At 44.5% G+C, this 20,850-nt stretch overlaps 1 pseudogene; it reads right to left on the bottom strand.

The window, feature by feature from the left end:
* Positions 1-619: 619 nt before the first annotated feature.
* LOC124044332 overlaps positions 620-20,850 on the bottom strand; it is a 57,992-nt pseudogene continuing 37,761 nt past the window's right edge.

A 20,850-nucleotide genomic window follows, 5' to 3' on the forward strand; every position in this document is an offset into this window, starting at 1 on the left:
TAATGAACCGTTCCCTTCACTCTCAACCCAAGGCATTCAGCAGAAAAAAAAAGTAGGATGGGGGATAGGTATTTTTCAGAATTTGTGCGCCTGGTGCTGTGAATTAGCTACCGGTGCATTTTTCTCCCCAGACATGCCTGCTGACAGCACACAGGCCAGCACTCAAAAATGCTTATCATTACAAAAATGAATCTACTACCTTTCATTACCCAATATTAGCACAAGTAAAACCATAAATAAAAACACTACTGAATAAATAAATGCTTTTTCATGGAACTGATTTTGGCACACAAGGTCCTCTTGGGTGCTCTACCTCCCCAAGCTGAGGGTTTGCATGTGTGAGTGACTCAACCTATTTGGCACTAGTCCCGCTCTCCCTCCCTACATCCCTACATCCCTAGCATCTCAATCCTCTTACTCCTCAACTGTGGGAGTTCTCCTCTCCCCCCTCCCCACACCCACCTCCATTTCATCTCCCTCCCCCTGTTCCTTAACAGAGGTAGATCCGTCTCCCTCCACTCTCACTCTCACTCCCCTCCCTCCTCCCTGCTCCTTAACAGAGGTAGACCGGTCTCCCTCCCTCCCCCCTGCTACCTAATAGCGGGCTGCAGTAAGTCCATCAGTAGAGCTGCATAAAGAAGTCAGGAGCCCAGTCCAGGGCGGTCTGGGCCACAGCCAGCGCGGCCGCCCCCAGGGTGGCTGAGATGCCCCACACGGCCATCTTGATGAGCTGGTTGGCAGCTTGGTTGGGCTGCGTGTCCCTATGCTGGGCCATTTGGGAGTCTGGGCCCCCTCGGCCTTAGGCTGGGCCCCGAAGGAGCTGCCGACGGAGGACCGAGTCGGGCCGCTGCTGCTGAGTGGTCATCTGGAAGGCCTTGAAACAGTTGATGGTGATGCTGGAGAGAGACAGAAGGAGATACTGTTTTTGTCTGATAGGGTGTTAGCAGTTACACATCGGCTGAGTTGGTTACGGCTCACAAGAATACTGAAACGGACAGTAGAAAAATAAATAGGGTCGGCACGTCACAATATGAGTTGTCCTACTACAGAAAATTGCCCGTGGTTTACCACTGTCAAAGTGGAAGGAGAAAGGGGGAGAAGGTCTTGTGGCCTTGCAGTGAAAGATAGTAAACGGCAGAGTGAAGAAATATCAATAATGTCAATAAGAAAGACAGAAGGAAGAGAGACTGGTGACAAAGGAAGAAAAAATGTTCCATATGGGAGGGAGGGAGCAGTGCCCTATGGCCTCAAACTATTTTAATTTGGCTACGGATTTTTCTCAATTACAATAGCAACACAACACCAGAAGCAACAGCCTGCGCTTATGGGCAAGACAACGGCAACAAGGCACATTTTTTTTCATCTTCATCTTCTTCTCCTCAACAGTTTGGAGAAAAACATCATTAAAAAACGTAAAATATTCACTTCCATTTCATTATCGTCCCTCTGGAAGTAATAGTAAACATTGCGCTGCAACACGAAATGCAAATGCCTTTTCTCTCCGATTATGAACGTTGTAAAAAGAAAAACGGGACGTTTAATGACAGAAAAACGCCTCTCGGAAAATGGTACTCCGAGCGAGCATGCGTTTGTGCGCTGAGGGGCTCAATGTCTTTAAGTCTTTCGTTCGACTTTTTGATTCTCCCTCTCTCCCATCTCTCTCTCTCATTAGAATCGTCTGCTAATGAGCCCAGGCTGAAAATAGCTGACAGGTAACGGCAGACAATTAACTTTTAAACTTTCACTTTAAACAGCTTAACACCCCAGAGGGCCCAGCTCCTCAGATGAACCTCCTTCTGTAGTTTACAGTACATACAGTAGTGGCTGACTTCTATCACTCACTCCTCCTTCATTCCTCTCTCCGACAGCATCCCAAATGGCACCCTATTCCCTATGAGGTGAACGACTTTTGACCAGAGCTACCTTGTCAAAAGTAGTGCACGAAGTAAATATTTGTAACGTGATCCTGCGTTATGTGTATTGTATAATGTGAAAAAATGTAAATGTTGATCACAAAAAAATAACAATTGGTGCAATAAATAGGGAATAGGGTGTGATTTGGAAAAGAACCTCCATGTGACAGTTTCTCGTTTCTCTCGTTTCTCCTCCTGTTGAAAGGGTCTAGGACCTCATCAATGACAGTGACACTCAGTCTTTGAATACAGCTGACAGGATAGTGAGATTATGACCATGATCAAAGCTCATTCTAAACCTTGAGAGAATTTGAGAAATGTTTTGTGAGGTACAGGTGGCTTTGTTGGCGTCTTACCTTTGAATTAAATATGTGGACATTACAGGGATTTCAAAACATTCTATGAGCATTGTGACCCTTCCATCCCGTACCTGCCTGCCTGCTGGTCATTCACCGTATGTGACCTTGGCCTAACCTATACTCTAGTCAGTGGTTCTGTTCCACAGTAGCTGTGTAGTCATTAGTACACCATGGATGTGTCCCAAATGGCACCCTATTCCCTTGTCCGAAGTAAAGTAAGGACACAACAGCGGTCAGACGGGTGATTCAGCATGCAGCTATCCTCGTGACCCAGAAGAAGCAGAGGATGTTCAGTGTGGTTGAGTCATCATCACCGACCCGGCTTGTTTGTCATGTCACCACCAGGAGCTGCTCTCTCAGCCGTGCAGCGTGACGCAACACTACACCCCTGCTCACTCTCTCCCTCTCTTACATTACAGACACACCACAACTCCGAGTCAATATGCTGCAGCTAGATCTAAAATACACTGCATCAGTTAGTCACTCGTCATCACACTTTCACTTGCATTTCATGTCATGCATCGCCCTACTACTGGGCAAGAGGAGAGAGACGAGGTCACCTGTTACTAGATACGGGGTCAAAGTCAAACCAACGCAGACATCACCTTCCTGTATGGAGTTAATGTCATGTCTCGTATACAAGGGCCCCACAGCCACTGCTCATTCAGCCTAGCTCTCCTGGGTTGTATTCATTAGGCACCAAATGGAAGAAAACGGACTGAAACAGGGAGGATTCTACCTGGAGTGTCTAATAAGAAATGCTAATTTTCCTTTTCTGTGGCAAAACGTTGTGTGCGCACTAATGAACATGAACCTGTCCTGGGTGTCACCAACTCTTTCTACCCAACGTCGCCTGTTGTGAGATCAACCAAGGCCAACCCTGACTCACTGACTTTCTGACTGACTCAGCACTTCCTACAATAAGGTAGCAGCAACTAGCCAGAGAGCTTGTGTCGCTACACTGCCCTCCAGGCAGACATTTGTATCCAGCTGTCACTCAAGGCCCCTTGTCAGCAATGTCATTTACTCCGGGAGAGGAATGACTTCAGCGCGGGGTGGAAGGATACGGACAGAGGGATGACTGCAGCATCAGTGGAAGGATATGGGCTACGGAGAGGGGAATGGAGGGAATGATGTGAGGTATGTTACACCTACACACATTGACACAATCAGCGGCAAGCGTCGTATCACACAAGGTCACAACCTTTTTCTTTTATATTTATTTTTTAAACTTTGATTTTGACAGGGAAGTCATACTGAGACTAGGGTCTATTTTACAGATGAACCCCGCATAAATACATCAACACATGTAATATACAAAATCAAAAAACAGGGTTCTGACCAAGAGGGACCAGAACATCTACACTGAAGAAAAATATAAACGCAAAATGTAGAAGTGTTGTTCCCATGTTTCATGAGCTGAAAGATATCCCCGTTAGTGAGCATTTCTCCTTTGACAAAGATAATCCATCCACCTGACAGGTGTGGAATATCAAGAAGCTCATTACACAGGTGCACCTTGTGCTGGGTACAATGAAAGGCCACTCTAAAATGTGCAGAGAATGTATCAGTACATCCAACCAGACTCACAACCGCAGACCACATGTATGGCGTACTGTGGGTGAGCGGTTTGCTGATGTCAACGGTGTGAACAGAGTGCAAAATGGTGGCGGTGGGGTTATGGTATGACCAGGCATAAGCTGCGGACAACGAACACAATTGCATTTTATTGATGGCAATTTGAATGCACAGATTCCGAGACAAGATCCTGAGGCCCATTATCGTGCCATTCATCACCTCCCGTTTCAGCATGATAATGCACGGCCCAATGTCACCAAGATCTGTACACAATTCCTTCAAGCTGAAAATGTCCCAGTTCTTCCGGCGCCGACAGAGATGGCCGCCTCGCTTCGCGTTCCTAGGAAACTATGCAGTTTTTTTTTTTTACGTGTTATTTCTTACATTAGTACCCCAGGTCATCTTAGGTTTCATTACATACAGTCGAGAAGAACTACTGAATATAAGATCAGCGTCAACTCACCATCAGTACGACCAAGAATATGTTTTCCGCGACGGGGATCCTGTGTTCTGCCTTACAAACAGGACAACAGAATGGATCGCATGCAGCGACCCAAAAAAACGACTCCGAAAAAGAGGGAAACGTAGCGGTCTTCTGGTCAGACTCCGGACAAGGGCACATCGCGCACCACTCCCCAGCATTCTTCTTGCCAATGTCCAGTCTCTTGACAACAAGGTTGATGAAATCCGAGCAAGGGTAGCATTCCAGAGGGACATCAGAGACTGCAACGTTCTCTGCTTCACGGAAACATGGCTTACTGGGAAGACGCTATCCGATGCGGTGCAGCCAACGGGTTTCTCCACGCATCGCGCCGACAGAAACAAACATCTTTCTGGTAAGAAGAGTGGCGGGGGCGTATGCCTCATGACTAACGAGACATGGTGTGATGAAAGAAACATACAGGAACTCAAATCCTTCTGTTCACCTGATTTAGAATTCCTCACAATCAAATGTAGACCGCATTATCTTCCAAGATAATTCTCTTTGATTATAATCACAGCCGTATATACCCCCCCCCCCCCCCCCCAAGCAGACACTCGGATTGCGCAACCAGGGGTGGTAAAACCTTGGATCATTGTTACTCTAACTTCCGCGACGCATATAAGGCCCTGCCCCGCCCCCCTTTCGGAAAAGCTGACCACGACTCCATTTTGTTGAAACTTAAACAAGAGGCTCCCACGCTGAGGTCTGTCCAACGCTGGTCCGACCAAGCTGATTCCACACTCCAAGACTGCTTCCATCACGTGGACTGGGACATGTTTCGTATTGCATCAGATAAAAATATTGAGGAATACGCTGATTCGGTGTGCGAGTTCATTAGAACGTGCGTTGAAGATGTCGTTCCCATAGCAACGATAAAAACATTCCCTAACCAGAAACCGTGGATTGATGGCAGCATTCGCGTGAAACTGAAAGCGCGAACCACTGCTTTTAATCAGGGCAAGGTGTCTGGCAACATGACCGAATACAAATAGTGCAGCTATTCCCTCCGCAAGGCTATTAAACAAGCTAAGCGTCAGTACAGAGACAAAGTAGAATCTCAATTCAATGGATCAGACACAAGAGGCATGTGGCAGGGTCTAAAGTCAATCACGGACTACAAGAAGAAACCCAGCCCAGTCACGGACCAGGATGTCTTGCTCCCAGGCAGACTAAATAACTTTTTTGCCCGCTTTGAGGACAATACAGTGCCACTGACACGGTCTGCAACGAAAACATGCGGTCTCTCCTTCACTGCAGCCGAGGTGAGTAAGACATTAACCCTCGCAAGGTTGCAGGCCCAGACGGCATCCCCAGCCACGCCCTCAAAGCATGCGCAGACCAGCTGGCCGGTGTGTTTACGGACATATTCAATCAATCCCTATACCAGTCTGCTGTTCCCACATGCTTCAAGAGGGCCACCATTGTTCCTGTTCCTAAGAAAGCTAAGGTAACTGAGCTAAACGACTACCGCCCCGTAGCACTCACTTCCGTCATCATGAAGTGCATTGAGAGACTAGTCAAGGACCATATCACCTCCACCCTACCTGACACCCTAGACCCACTCCAATTTGCTTACCGCCCAAATAGGTCCACAGACGATGCAATCTCAACCACACTGCACACTGCCCTAACCCACCTGGACAAGAGGAATACCTATGTGAGAATGCTGTTCATCGACTACAGCTCGGCATTCAACACCATAGTACCCTCCAAGCTCGTCATCAAGCTCGAGACCCTGGGTCTCGACCCCGCCCTGTGCAACTGGGTACTGGACTTCCTGACGGGCCGCCCCCAGGTGGTGAGGGTAGGCAACAACATCTCCTCCCCGCTGATCCTCAACACGGGGGCCCCACAAGGGTGCGTTCTGAGCCCTCTCCTGTACTCCCTGTTCACCCACGACTGCGTGGCCACGCACGCCTCCAACTCAATCATCAAGTTTGCGGACGACACAACAGTGGTAGGCTTGATTACCAACAACGACGAGACGGCCTACAGGGAGGAGGTGAGGGCCCTCGGAGTGTGGTGTCAGGAAAATAACCTCACACTCAACGTCAACAAAACTAAGGAGATGATTGTGGACTTCAGGAAACAGCAGAGGGAACACCCCCCCTATCCACATCGAGGGAACAGTAGTGGAGAGGGTAGCAAGTTTTAAGTTCCTCGGCATACACATCACAGTGACAGCGTTGTGAAGAAGGCGCAGCAGCGCCTCTTCAACCTCAGGAGGCTGAAGAAATTCGGCTTGTCACCAACAGCACTCAATCACCGCCTGGTACGGCAACTGCTCCGCCCTCAACCGTAAGGCTCTCCATAGGGTAGTGAGGTCTGCACAACGCATCACCGGGGGCAAACTACCTGCCCTCCAGGACACCTACACCACCCGATGTTACAGGAAGGCCATAAAGATCATCAAGGACATCAACCACCCGAGCCACAGCCTGTTCACCCCGCTATCATCCAGAAGGCGAGGTCAGTACAGGTGCATCAAAGCTGGGACCGAGAGACTGAAAAACAGCTTCTATCTCAAGGCCATCAGACTGTTAAACAGCCACCACTAACATTGAGTGGCTGCTGCCAACACACTGTCATTGACACTGACCCAACTCCAGCCACTTTAATAATGGGAATTGATGGGAAATGATGTAAATATATCACTAGCCACTTTAAACAATGCTACCTTATATAATGTTACTTACCCTACATTATTCATCTCATATGCATACGTATATACTGTACTCCACATCATCGGCTGCATCCTTATGTAATACATGTATCACTAGCCACTTTAACTATGCCACTTTGTTTACTTTGTCTACATACTCATCTCATATGTATATACTGTACTCGATACCATCTACTGTATGCTGCTCTGTACCATCACTCATTCATATATCCTTATGTACATATTCTTTATCCCCTTACACTGTGTATAAGACAATAGTTTTGGAATTGTTAGTTAGATTACTTGTTGGTTATCACTGCATTGTCGGAACTAGAAGCACAAGCATTTCGCTACACTCGCATTAACATCTGCTAACCATGTGTATGTGACAAATAAAATTTGATTTGATTTGATTTGATTTCTTCCATGGCCTGTATACTCGCCAGACATGACACCCATTGTGTCACGTTCTGACCTTTATATCTGTTGGTTTTGTCATTATTTAGTATGGTCAGGGCGTGAGTCGGGGTGGGCAGTCTATGTTTGTTTTTCTATGATTTTGGGATTTCTATGTTTCGGCCTAGTATGGTTCTCAATCAGAGACAGGTGTCATTAGTTGTCTCTGATTGAGAATCATACTTAGGTAGCCTGGGTTTCACTGTTTGTTTGTGGGTGATTGTCTATGTTAGTTGCTTGTTTCAGCACAGGTCTCATTTATAGCTTCACTGTCGTTATTGGTTTATTGTTTTTTTATTCAGTACTTTCTTTAATTAAATATTCATCATGAACACATACCACGCCGCATTTTGGTCTTCCGATCCTTCTCGCCTCTCCTCTTCAGATGAAGAAGATGAAGACCGTGACACATTGAGAATGTTTAGGATGCTCTGGGTTGACGTGCATGACAGCATGTTCTAGTTCCCCCCCAATATCGAGCAACTTCGCACAGCCATTGAAGGAGTGGGACAACATTCCACAATCAACAGCCTGATCAACTCTATGTGAAGGAAATGTGTCACGCTGCATGAGACAAATGGTGGTCACACCCGATACCGACTGGTTTTATGATCCACGCCCCTACTTTTTTAAAGGTACCTTTGACCAACAGATGCATACCTGTATTCCCAGTGTGAAATACATAGATTATGTCCTAATTTATTTATTTTAATTCACTGACTTCCTTATATGAACTGTAACTCAGTAAAATATATTAAATTGTTGCACGTTGCCTTTTTTTTGTTCGGTACAATATCAGAGAGCTCTGGAAGTTGTTCCACATAAAGGGAGAAAAAAAAACTAACATCAGCTTTACCCTAATCTGTGGAGACCGAAGGGGCCTCCAGTGTTATCCAAGCCTGAGACAGGGTTTGGTCATTGTACGTCTACATTTGATTAATGATGATAGATACATAGGATGTTTTTGCATAAGTGTTTTGTAGAGGCCCAAACCACGTTTTGATTAAAAAAAACACTGGTGAGTTCTATAAGCATCACCAGTAATAAACCTAAGGGCACAATGGAAAATAGCATCTAGTGGTTTAGGTGTACATGTTGCTGCATGCATATAGGTAATGTCCCCAGAATCTAAAATACACATAAATGTGACCTGGACAATTACCTACCTATTAATTAAAACATCTTATGGCTTGGGGGCAGTATTGATTAGCTTGGATGAATAAGGTGCCCAGAGTAAACTGCCTGCTACTCAGGCCCAGAAGCTAAGATGTGCATAGTATTGTCATGTTTTGTCATTTATTATCTTGTCTTGTCCCTGTGCTTCCCATTCTATTCGAGGGCTGAATGACATAACGGTTAAGAATCGTTATCCGCTTCCCCTTATGTCATCAGCCTTCGAGATTCTGCAGGGAGCCAGGTGCTTTACTAAGTTGGACCTTCGTAACGCTTACCATCTCGTGCGCATCAGAGAGGGGGACGAGTGGAAAACGGCGTTTAACACTCCGTTAGGGCATTTTGAGTACCGGGTTCTGCCGTTTGGTCTCGCCAATGCGCCAGCTGTTTTTCAGGCATTAGTTAATGATGTTCTGAGAGACATGCTGAACATCTTTGTTTTTGTCTATCTTGACGATATCCTGATTTTTTCACCGTCACTCGAGATTCATGTTCAGCACGTTCGACGTGTTCTACAGCGCCTTTTAGAGAATTGTCTCTACGTAAAGGCTGAGAAGTGTTCTTTTCATGTCTCCTCCGTTACTTTTCTCGGTTCCGTTATTTCCGCTGAAGGCATTCAGATGGATTCCGCTAAGGTCCAAGCTGTCAGTGATTGGCCCGTTCCAAGGTCACGTGTCGAGTTGCAGCGCTTTTTAGGTTTCGCTAATTTCTATCGGCGTTTCATTCGTAATTTCGGTCAAGTTGCTGCCCCTCTCACAGCTCTTACTTCTGTCAAGACGTGTTTTAAGTGGTCCGGTTCCGCCCAGGGAGCTTTTGATCTTCTAAAAGAACGTTTTACGTCCGCTCCTATCCTCGTTACTCCTGACGTCACTAGACAATTCATTGTCGAGGTTGACGCTTCAGAGGTAGGCGTGGGAGCCATTCTATCCCAGCGCTTCCAGTCTGACGATAAGGTTCATCCTTGCGCTTATTTTTCTCATCGCCTGTCGCCATCTGAGCGCAACTATGATGTGGGTAACCGTGAACTGCTCGCCATCCGCTTAGCCCTAGGCGAATGGCGACAGTGGTTGGAGGGGGCGACCGTTCCTTTTGTCGTTTGGACAGACCATAAGAACCTTGAGTACATCCGTTCTGCCAAACGACTTAATGCCCGTCAAGCTCGTTGGGCGTTGTTTTTCGCTCGTTTCGAGTTTGTGATTTCTTACCGTCCGGGTAGCAAGAACACCAAGCCTGATGCCTTATCCCGTCTGTTTAGTTCTTCTGTGGCTTCTACTGATCCCGAGGGGATTCTTCCTTATGGGCGTGTTGTCGGGTTGACAGTCTGGGGAATTGAAAGACAGGTTAAGCAAGCACTCACGCACACTGCGTCGCCGCGCGCTTGTCCTAGTAACCTCCTTTTCGTTCCTGTTTCCACTCGTCTGGCTGTTCTTCAGTGGGCTCACTCTGCCAAGTTAGCTGGTCATCCCGGTGTTCGAGGCACTCTTGCGTCTATTCGCCAGCGATTTTGGTGGCCGACTCAGGAGCGTGACACGCGCCGTTTCGTGGCTGCTTGTTCGGACTGCGCGCAGACTAAGTCGGGTAACTCTCCTCCTGCCGGTCGTCTCAGACCGCTCCCCATTCCTTCTCGACCATGGTCTCACATCGCCCTAGACTTCATTACCGGTCTGCCTTTGTCTGCGGGGAAGACTGTGATTCTTACGGTTGTCGATAGGTTCTCTAAGGCGGCACATTTCATTCCCCTCGCTAAACTTCCTTCCGCTAAGGAGACGGCACAAATCATTATCGAGAATGTGTTCAGAATTCATGGCCTCCCGTTAGACGCCGTTTCAGACAGAGGCCCGCAATTCACGTCACAGTTTTGGAGGGAGTTCTGTCGTTTGATTGGTGCGTCCGTCAGTCTCTCTTCCGGGTTTCATCCCCAGTCTAACGGTCAAGCAGAGAGGGCCAATCAGACGATTGGTCGCATACTACGCAGCCTTTCTTTCAGAAACCCTGCGTCTTGGGCAGAACAGCTCCCCTGGGCAGAATACGCTCACAACTCGCTTCCTTCGTCTGCTACCGGGTTATCTCCGTTTCAGAGTAGTCTGGGTTACCAGCCTCCTCTATTCTCTTCCCAGCTTGCCGAGTCCAGCGTTCCCTCCGCTCAAGCGTTTGTCCAACGTTGTGAGCGCACCTGGAGGAGGGTGAGGTCTGCACTTTGCCGCTACAGGGCACAGACTGTGAGAGCCGCCAATAAACGCAGGATTAAGAGTCCTAGGTATTGTTGCGGCCAGAGAGTGTGGCTTTCCACTCGCAACCTTCCTCTTACGACAGCTTCTCGTAAGTTGACTCCGCGGTTCATTGGTCCGTTCCGTGTCTCCCAGGTCGTCAATCCTGTCGCTGTGCGACTGCTTCTTCCGCGACATCTTCGTCCATCCTGTCTTCCATGTCTCCTGTGTTAAGCCCTTTCTTCGCACCCCCCGTTCGTCTTCCCTCCCCCCCTCCCGTCCTTGTCGAGAGCGCACCTATTTACAAGGTACATAAGATCATGGACATGCGTTCTCGGGGACGGGGTCACCAATACTTAGTGGATTGGGAGGGTTACGGTCCTGAGGAGAGGAGTTGGGTTCCGTCTCGGGACGTGCTGGACCGTTCACTCATTGATGATTTCCTCCGTTGCCGCCAGGATTCCTCCTCGAGTGCGCCAGGAGGCGCTCGGTGAGTGGGGGGTACTGTCATGTTTTGTCATTTATTATCTTGTCTTGTCCCTGTGCTTCCCATTCTATTCGTTTCCCTCTGCTGGTCTTATTAGGTTCTTTCCCTCTTTCTATCCCTCTCTCTCCCCCTCCCTCTCTCACTCTCTCGCTCTCTCTTCTCTCTATCGTTCCGTTCCTGCTCCCAGCTGTTCCTATTCCCCTAATCATCATTTAGTCTTCCCACACCTGTTCCCGATCCTTTTCCCTGATTAGAGTCCCTATTTCACTCCTTGTTTCCCGTACCTGCCCTGTCGGATCCTCATTTATAATTCACCGTGCTGTGTCAATGTTTTGCCCTGTCGTGTCGTGTTTCCCTCAGATGCTGCGTGGTGAGCAGGTGTCTGAGTCTGCTAGGTTCAAGTGCCTTCCCGAGGCAACCTGCAGTTCTCGATCAAGTCTCCAGTCTGTTCTTGTCTTTACGTGTAGTATTATGCTTTTTGTTTTGTAAAGTTTATTCTGGATTAAATACTCTGTTTTCGCCAAGTCGCTTTTGGGTCCTCATTCACCTGCATGACAAGTATTAGTAGATTCGGATAGAAAACCCTCTGAAGTTTCTACAACTGTTTGAATGATGTCTGTGAGTATAACAGAACTCATATGGCAGGCAAAAACCTGAGAAAAAAATCCAAACAGGAAGTGGAAACCTGAGGTTTGTAGTTTTTCAGTTATTTGCCTATCCAAGATACAGTGTAAATTTGGTCCGGTTGCACGTCCTAAGGCTTCCACTAGATGTCAACAGTCTTTTGAACCTTGTTTCAGGCTTCTACTGTGAAGGAGGAGAAAATAAGAGCTGATTGAGTAAGAGGTCTGCCAGAAGGCCATGAGCTGATCACGCGTGCTCCCGTGAGAGGTAGCTGCAGTCCATTGCATTTCTAAATACAACTGGAATTCTCCAGTTGAAACATTATTGATGATTTATGTTAAAAACATCCTAAAGATTGATTCTATACATCGTTTGACATGTTTCTACGAACTGTAATGTAATTTTTTGACTTTTCGTCTGGCCTGCGTGTCTGGAATTTGGATTTGTGAACTAAATGCGCAAACAAAAAGGAGGTATTTGGACATAAATTATGGACTTTATCAAACAAAACAAACATTTATTGTGGGACTGGGATTCCTGGGAGTGGTGAATATTTAGGTAAGAGAATATTTAGGTAAGTGAATATTTATTTATAATGCTTTTTCTGACTTCTGTTCACTCCACAACATGGCGGATATCTGTATGGCTTGTTTTGGTGTGCTTTTTCGGTAAAGCTTTTTTGAAATCTGACACAGCGGTTGCAGAAGTTTATCTAAAGGTCCATGCATAACAATTGTATCTTTTATCAATGCTTATTATGAGTATTTCTGTAAATTGATGTGGCTCTCTGCAAATTCACCGGATGTTTTGGAAGCAAAACATTACTGCACGTAACGGGCCAATGTAAACTGAGATTTTGGGATATAAATATGAACTTTATCGAACAAAACATACATGAATTGTGTAACATGAAGTCCTATGAATGTCATCTGATGTCGATCATCAAAGATTAGTGATTAATTGTATCTATATTTCTGCTTTTTGTGACTCCTCTCTTTGGCAGGAAAAATGGCTGTGTTTTTCTGTGACTAGGTACTGACCTAACATAATCAGATGGTGTGCTTTCATCATAAAGCCTTTTTGAAAACGGACACTGTGGTGGGATTAACAACAAGTGTATCTTTAAAATGGTGTAAAATACTTGTATGTTTGAGGAATATTAATTTCAAAGCTTGGCCTACCAAATACTCAGTGTCTATGAAGTCAAGTTGCACTTCCTACGGCTTCCACTAGATGTCAACCATCTTTAGAAACTTGTTTCAGGCTTCTGCTATAAAGGAGGGGGGAATGGGAGCTGAATGAGTCAGTGGTCTGGCAGAGTGTCTCAGGCTCGTGACGCGCTCTCCCGACAGAGTTAGCTCTCGTTCCAGTGCTTTTCTTCAGACATAGGAATTCTCCGGTTGGAACCATATTGATGATTTATTCAAAAACATCCTAAAGATTGATTCCATACATCGTTTGACTTGTTTCTACGACCTGTAATGGAACTTTTCGAGTTTTTGTCTGGACAAAGTGCTCGCGTCTCATGAAGATGGATTACTGGGCTGAACACGCTAAGAACAAGTGGCTATTTGGACATAAATGATGGACTTTATGGAACTTTATGGAACAAATCAGTCATTTATTGTCAAACTGGGATTCCTGGGAGTGCCTTCTGATGAAGATCATCAAAAGTAAGTGAATATTTATAGTGTTATTTCTAACTTCTGTTGACTCCAACATGGCAGATATTTCTTTGGCTGGATTGGGCTATGAGCGCCGTTCTCAGATTATGCTTTTTCCATAAAGTTATTTTGAAATCTGACACAGTGGTTGCATTAAGAAGAAGTCCATCTTTAATTCTCTGAATAACATTTGTATCTTTTATCAATGTTTATTATGAGTATTTCTGCAAAATCACTGTATGTTTTGGAATCTAAATATTACTGCACGTAACGCGCCAATGTAAACTGAGATTATTTTATATAAATATGCACATTATTGAACAAAACATAAATGTATTGTGTAACATGATGTCCTTTGAGTGTCATCTGATGAAGCTCATCAAAGGTTAGTGATTCATTTTATCTATATTTCTGCTTTTTGTGACTCCTATCTTTGGCTGGAAAAATGGCTGTTTTTTTTACTTGGCTATGACCTAACATAATCATATGTTGTGCTTTCGCCTTAAAGCATTTTTTAAATCGGACACGATGGGTAGATTAACAACATATTTATCTTTCATTTGCTGTATTGGACTTGTTAATGTGTGAAAGTTACATATTTCAAATAATTATTTATGAATTTCGCATGCTGCCTTTTCAGCGGAATGTTGTCGAGGGGTTCCGCTAGCGGAACGCCTGCCCTAGAAAGGTTAACCGAGGCAATGAACCAATTTCTCAATTGCCTAAATAGCTGCCAATCAGCTAATGAGACAGTTTGTCTTGGCTCAGGCTTGATTTCTTATCAAGAGGTCTGAGTACAGGAGAGTACCATGGATTAGTTCGGTTTTTGACTCTGAGTTGCTTGAAAGGGGGCATGTTGATCAGCCAGAGAGGTAAACATGGATGAGAAAAATTAAACCTTCAAGAGGTTTACACACTGACTTGTTCACCATGTTGCCTTTGTGTATGAAGCTTCTGTTTTTAGACTGAATATGAGAGAGGAAGGAAAAATGAGTGCAGAGGCATTTGTTCATTTCTCGTCTGAGGGAGCACTTTCAGAGGTGATTGTGCACAAGGTCTAACTGGCTAATCCGTTTCCAATGCCTCTGTGCCTCCCAGCATGCTCGCTGTCGCTGCGCAGAAACCGCCACCGAGCCAGCCCCCACTCCAACCCCCTCAAACCCCCCACCGCCTGGCTCAGAGCTCAAAGATGTGCCTGAGGTGATATCACAGTCCCCCACCTCAGCCTCAGTGGAGGCCCAGCCGGCTACAACACAGTCCTGCTGGGCCAGCCACCTCACACACCAAACCCAGTAGGCCCCCCCAACCAACCAAACAACACCCGCTGCTGGAGGAGCTGATGCACTGGTTGGGTTACAGGTGGTGGCTTCTGCAGTAAGGAAGTAGTATATTCCGTTTTTAGAGGGTTTCACTGTTGATTTGATTTGATGTTGATATCACAATGTTTCTTAATCCTAAGAAAATCACTGAAAAGGCCTGAAAATAATCTGATATTAAAAAGAACCTGTAAAAGATCTGACATGTATTTTAAATCTCCTCCAAAGCACATAGGCCTGCAACTATGAGCAGTTTGGGGGAAAGGAGCCTAGAGTACGTGGGGGGGTGCATCCTTTGTGAAGAACATTTGGGGGTCACCCTCACCTCCATCCCCCTGCCTCTTGAGGGAAACCACTACACTGCTCCATTTTCCCCATTGCAACCCAGTCTAAGGTCAGGGAGACAAATAGAGCCAGAAGCCCGGGGTTGGAGTGCAGTGAGGGCAGCTCATCTCATCTCTGTCTTGAGGACAATACAGTAGGGTATGTACCACGTGACACGGAGCCCCCCCCCATCTCTCCTCGGGGGCCACAGATGCTTAAAAGCGGGGGGGTGGATAGGGGGGTTATCAGCATGCAAAATCAAACAGCCCATAATTACCTAGGGATGAGGCTTATTTATTAGATAGCACAAGGGGCCTCTATTTAAAAATAAAAATAAATCTCTCTTACTGTGATGTTAAAAAGAGAAGACACCCCAAACCCAGAGCCACCGTACTAACCATCCCATCTCTCTAGACAACCTTTTCTGACAGGACAGCAAGAGAATCAGAAATGTTGTAAGATCTAAAATGAACCAGATTTCTGTCCGATTTGCATGGCAGTTCTGCTCAGGAGGGAGACATGAATAGAGGGAGAACAACATTGCTCTTGTGGGAAAGGTATTCATAACCTCCCACTGGTGTTGATAGCATCATAAAGGTGAGCCTAGCAGATCTCGTAGACTGACAGATACCGTTTACATACAAAGGGCTGAGATGCAGACAGGCAGGACTGAACGTCAACCACATCACAATATACACTAAGGAGGAAGAGAATCAGCTCCAGCAGAATAGGGAGCCGCTCTGTTGTGTGGGCTGGGGGACTTGCTGCTCAACAGCCCCACCTGCTGGCCATGTGGAAAAACAAATCCAAAAGGACCACAAGAGTCCTCTACCTCTGCTCTGTCTGAACAAAGTTGGATCTACTGCTAATACTACAGAGAGGACTATCTCTCCTCACATTCCCTGTTTCAGGCCAGTTCAGACTTGAAGCTGATTATACATTTTATTCAAATATTGAGCATTGTAGTTTATGGGCGGGGTATTCAAATCTTACCCTACAAGGTCCAGAGTACTGCTGGTTTTCTGTTCTACCTGATAATTAATTGCACACACCTGCCCTGGTGTCTCAGGTCTAAATCAGTCCCAGATAAGAGGGCAACAATGAAAAAAGCAGTGGAACTGCCTTCGAGGTCCAGAGTTGAGTTTGAGGGGTCTTGAGGATCCATGGCCTGCATAGTAAAACACCCGCCCATTGCAAAAGACAGATATCCAAGAGTCTGCAGGATGGCTGGAACCCCCTGCTGTGGCTACACTGCAGATAATGTTAACACTGTCTGCAAGCCCAATCTAACTGTGTTACATCCTCTACCATGTAATATGTCCTCCTCCTGTATTATGTGACTGGCATGGTCCACATCTCCTCATGTTCTGATGTAATAGCAGCCACTATTCTTTAGCTCACAAGTCCTCCTGGCAACAGTAGTCACAACACTGGATTTAGTTGAAGCATAGCCACCCCCCAAAGGTAAAGGGTATGGTAAATTATACAGACCCTGACCCACTCACCTCTTGCTCGCTTGGCCAACAGGGAGAGAGGGTAGAGGGTGAAGAGGCAGTGGGCCTGGGTGATGAGCTCCTCGTAGGGCAGGTCCTGGGGGATCTGGGACAGGATGTGGTACACCATGGCCATGTTACACTCGGTTTGCTTCACTTCTTTCTCCCTGTGCAGGACGATCTATAAACAATACAGAATATTAGCAGGTTATTATATTAGCTTTGTCCCATTCAACCATTCAGTAGTTACAGTTTGTCTAGCTACACTCTTTTTCTAACTGTTGAAGACCTTCTCGGCTCTGCGGATTTCGCTGCGACGAGACAGATTGATTAAATAATTTGTTTTGGTACTGTCCATATGTGGTTTGTTTTTGGTCACAGGTCCAGGAATGGCTGAAGAATTGCAACATTTACCTGGATCTCTGCAAATAGCACTGCTGGATGATCTGAAACGTCATAGTCAATTGATCAATAATCTAATAATACTTTTAGCAAGAATGATATACAATCTGAAGAAAATAGAAAGGTTCAGAACTTTTGTGAAACATCACAGCACAGTTGAAAAATATATAGCAAATAAATATCCAATATGGATGGTGTTAAGAGATAGATGGGAAGGGTTGAATGGAGCCGAAAGTTGGGAATAATAACAACTAGTGTAAAACATACTTTGTCCATAAAAGATATATAGGTTCAGAACGTTAGTGAAAGAAAAAGATGTGAGAGGTTGAGGCTAGAGGAAGGACAGGAGTAAAAACAAACAAAATACAACTATTGTAAAATAGACTGTGCCCGTAAAATGTATATAGTATTTATACGCTGGAAGTTGAAGCCTAAGCGTTGTTGTTCACTGGTTTACTCAAATTAGGGGAGGGGTTGTCGGGCAAGAAGGTGAAAAATGTAAAAATATATATATATATAAAAAATACATGTGTACAAATATGTATGTATGTATGTATGTATGTATGTATGTATGTATGTATGTATGTATGTATGTATGTATGTATGTATGTATGTATGTATGTATGTATGTATGTATGTATGTATGTATGTATGTATGTATGTATGTATGTATGTATGTATGTATGTATGTATGTACAGTTGAAGTCGGAAGTTTACATACACCTTAGCCAAATACATTTAAACATTTAAATACATTTACGTTTTTCACAATTCCTGACATTTAATCAAAGTAAAAATTCCCTGTTTAAGGTCAGTTAGGATCACCACTTTATGTTAAGAATGTGAAATGTCAGAATAATAGTAGAGTGAATTATTTAATTCAGCTTTGATTTCTTTCATGACATTCCCAGTGGGTCAGAAGTTTACATATACTCAATTAATATTTGGTAGCATTGCATTTAAATTGTTTAACTTGGGTCAAACGTTTCGGGTAGCCTTCCTCAAGCTTCCCACAATAAGTTGGGTGAATTTTGGCCCATTCCTCCTGACAGAGCTGGTGTAATTGATGGCCACTCCAATACCTTGACTTTGTTGTCCTTAAACCATTTTGCCACAACTTTGGAAGTTTGCTTGGGGTCATTGTCCATTTGGAAGACCCATTTGAGTCCAAGCTTTAACATCCTGACTGATGTCATGAGATGTTGCTTCAATATATCCACATCATTGTCTTCCTCATGATGCTATCTATTTTGTGAAGTGCACCAGTCCCTCCTGCAGAAAAGCCCCCCCACAACATGATGTTGCTTTTTTATGGCGGTTTTTGAACAGTGACTTCTTTCTTGCTGAGCGGACTTTCAGGTTATGTCGATATAGGACTCGCTTTACTGTGGATATAGATACTTTTGTACCTGTTTCCTCCAGCATCTTCACAAGGACCATTGCTTTTGTTCTGGGATTCGCATTTTATGCAACAAAGTACGTTCATCTCTAGGAAACAGAACAAGTCTCCTTCCTGAGTGGTATGACTGCTGCCTGGTCCCATGGTGTTTATACTTGCGTACTATTGTTTTTACAGATGAATGTGGTACCTTCAGGTATTTGTAAATTGCTCCCAAGGATGATTTTCCCATGATGTCAAGCAAAGAGGCACTGAGTTTGAAGGTAGGCCTTGAAATACAGTGGGGCAAAAAAGTATTTAGTCAGCCACCAATTGTGCAAGTCCTCCCACTTAAAAGATGAGAAAGGCCTCATCTAATTTTGCACGCCCAATTTTTCAGTTTTTGATTTGTTAAAAAAGTTTGAAATATCCAATAAATGTCGTTCCACTTCATGATTGTGTCCCACTTGTTGTTGATTCTTCACAAAAAAATACAGTTTTATATCTTTATGTTTGAAGCCTGAAATGTGGCAAAAGGTCGCAAAGTTCATGGGGGCCGAATACTTTCGCAAGGCACTGTATGTATGTACGTACGTATCTATGTATGTATGTATGTATGTATGTACAGAAGTTTACATACACCTTAGCCAAATACATTTATGCTCAGTTTTTCACAATTCCTGACATTAAATCCCAGTAAAAAATCCCTGTTTTAGGTCAGTTAGGATCACCACTTTATTTTCGTAATGTGAAATGTCAGAGTAATAGTAGAGAGAATGATTTATTTCAGCTTTTATATCTTTCAGCACATTCCCAGTGGGTCAGAAGTTTACATACACTCAATTAGTATTTGGTAGTGTTGCCTTTAAATTGTTTAACTTGAGTGAAATGTTTCGGGAAGTCTTAAACAATTGTTGGAAAAATGACTTGTGTTATGCACAAATTAGATGTCCTAACCGACTTGCCAAAACTATAGTTTGTTAAGAAGACATTTGTGGAGTGGTTGATGACTCCAACCTAAGTGTGTGTAAACTTCCGACTTCAACTGTATGCATGAATGTACAGTACCAGACAAAAGTTTGAACACAAAGTAAGCCACCCTTTGAATTGATCACAGCTTTAAACACTCTTGGCATTCTCTCAACCAGCTTCAACTGCTTTTTCAACTGTCTTGAAGAAGTTCCCACATATGCTAAGCACTTGTTGGTTGCTTTTCCTTCGCTCTGCGGTCCAACTCATCTCAAATAATATCAATTGGGTTGAGGTCGGGTGATTGTGGAGGCCAGGTCATCTGACGCAGCACTACATCCCTCTCCTTCTTGGTCAAATAGCCCTTACACAGTCTGGAGGTGTGTTGGGTCATTTTTCTGTTGAAAAACAAAATTATAGTCCCAATAAGCGCAAACCAGATGGGATGGCATATCGCTGCAGAATGCTGTGGTAGCCAAGCTGGTTAAGTGTGCCTTTTGAATTCTAAATAAATCACAGACAGGGTCACCCACACCATCATACTTCCTCCATGCTTCACGGTGGAAACAACACTTACAGAGATAATCTGTTCACCTACTCTGCGTCTCACAAAAACAAGGCGGTTTTGGACTCATCAGTCCAAAGAACAGATTTCCACCAGTCTAATGTCCATTGCTTGTGTTTCTTGGCCCAAGCAAGTCTCTTCTTATGTCCTTTAGTAACGGTTTCGACTATGAAGACGTGATTCACGCAGTCTCCTCTGAACAGTTGATTTTGAGATGTGTCTGTTACTTGAACTCTGTGAAGCTGGGTCTTCCTTTCCTGTGGCAGTCCTCATGAGAGCCAGTTTCATCATAGTGCTTGATCGTTTTTGTGCCTGCACTTGAAGAAATCTTCCGGATTGACTGAACTTTATGTCTTAAAGTAATGGACTGTCGTTTGTCTTTGCTTATTTGAGCTGTTCTTGACATAATAGGGACTTGGTCTTTTACCACTATCTTCTGTATACCACCCCTAACTTGTCACATTGTCACAATACAACTGATTGGCTCAAACACATTAAGAAGGAAAGAAATTATACAAATGAACTTTTAACAAGGCACACCTGTTAACTGAAATGCATTCCAAGTGACTACCTCATGAAGCTGGTTGAGATAATGCCATGAGTGTGCAAAGCAGTCATCGAGGCAAAGGGTGGCTACTTTGAAAAATATCAAATATATTTATATTTGTTTAACATGTTTATGGTTACTACATGATTCCATGTGTTATTTCATAGTTTTGATATCTTCACTGTGATTCTACAATGTAGAAAATAGTCAAAATAAAGAAAAACCCTAGAATAAGTAAGTGTGTCCAAT

This window comes from Oncorhynchus gorbuscha, linkage group LG09 (genome assembly GCF_021184085.1).
Source record: "Oncorhynchus gorbuscha isolate QuinsamMale2020 ecotype Even-year linkage group LG09, OgorEven_v1.0, whole genome shotgun sequence".
NCBI lineage: Eukaryota > Metazoa > Chordata > Actinopteri > Salmoniformes > Salmonidae > Oncorhynchus > Oncorhynchus gorbuscha.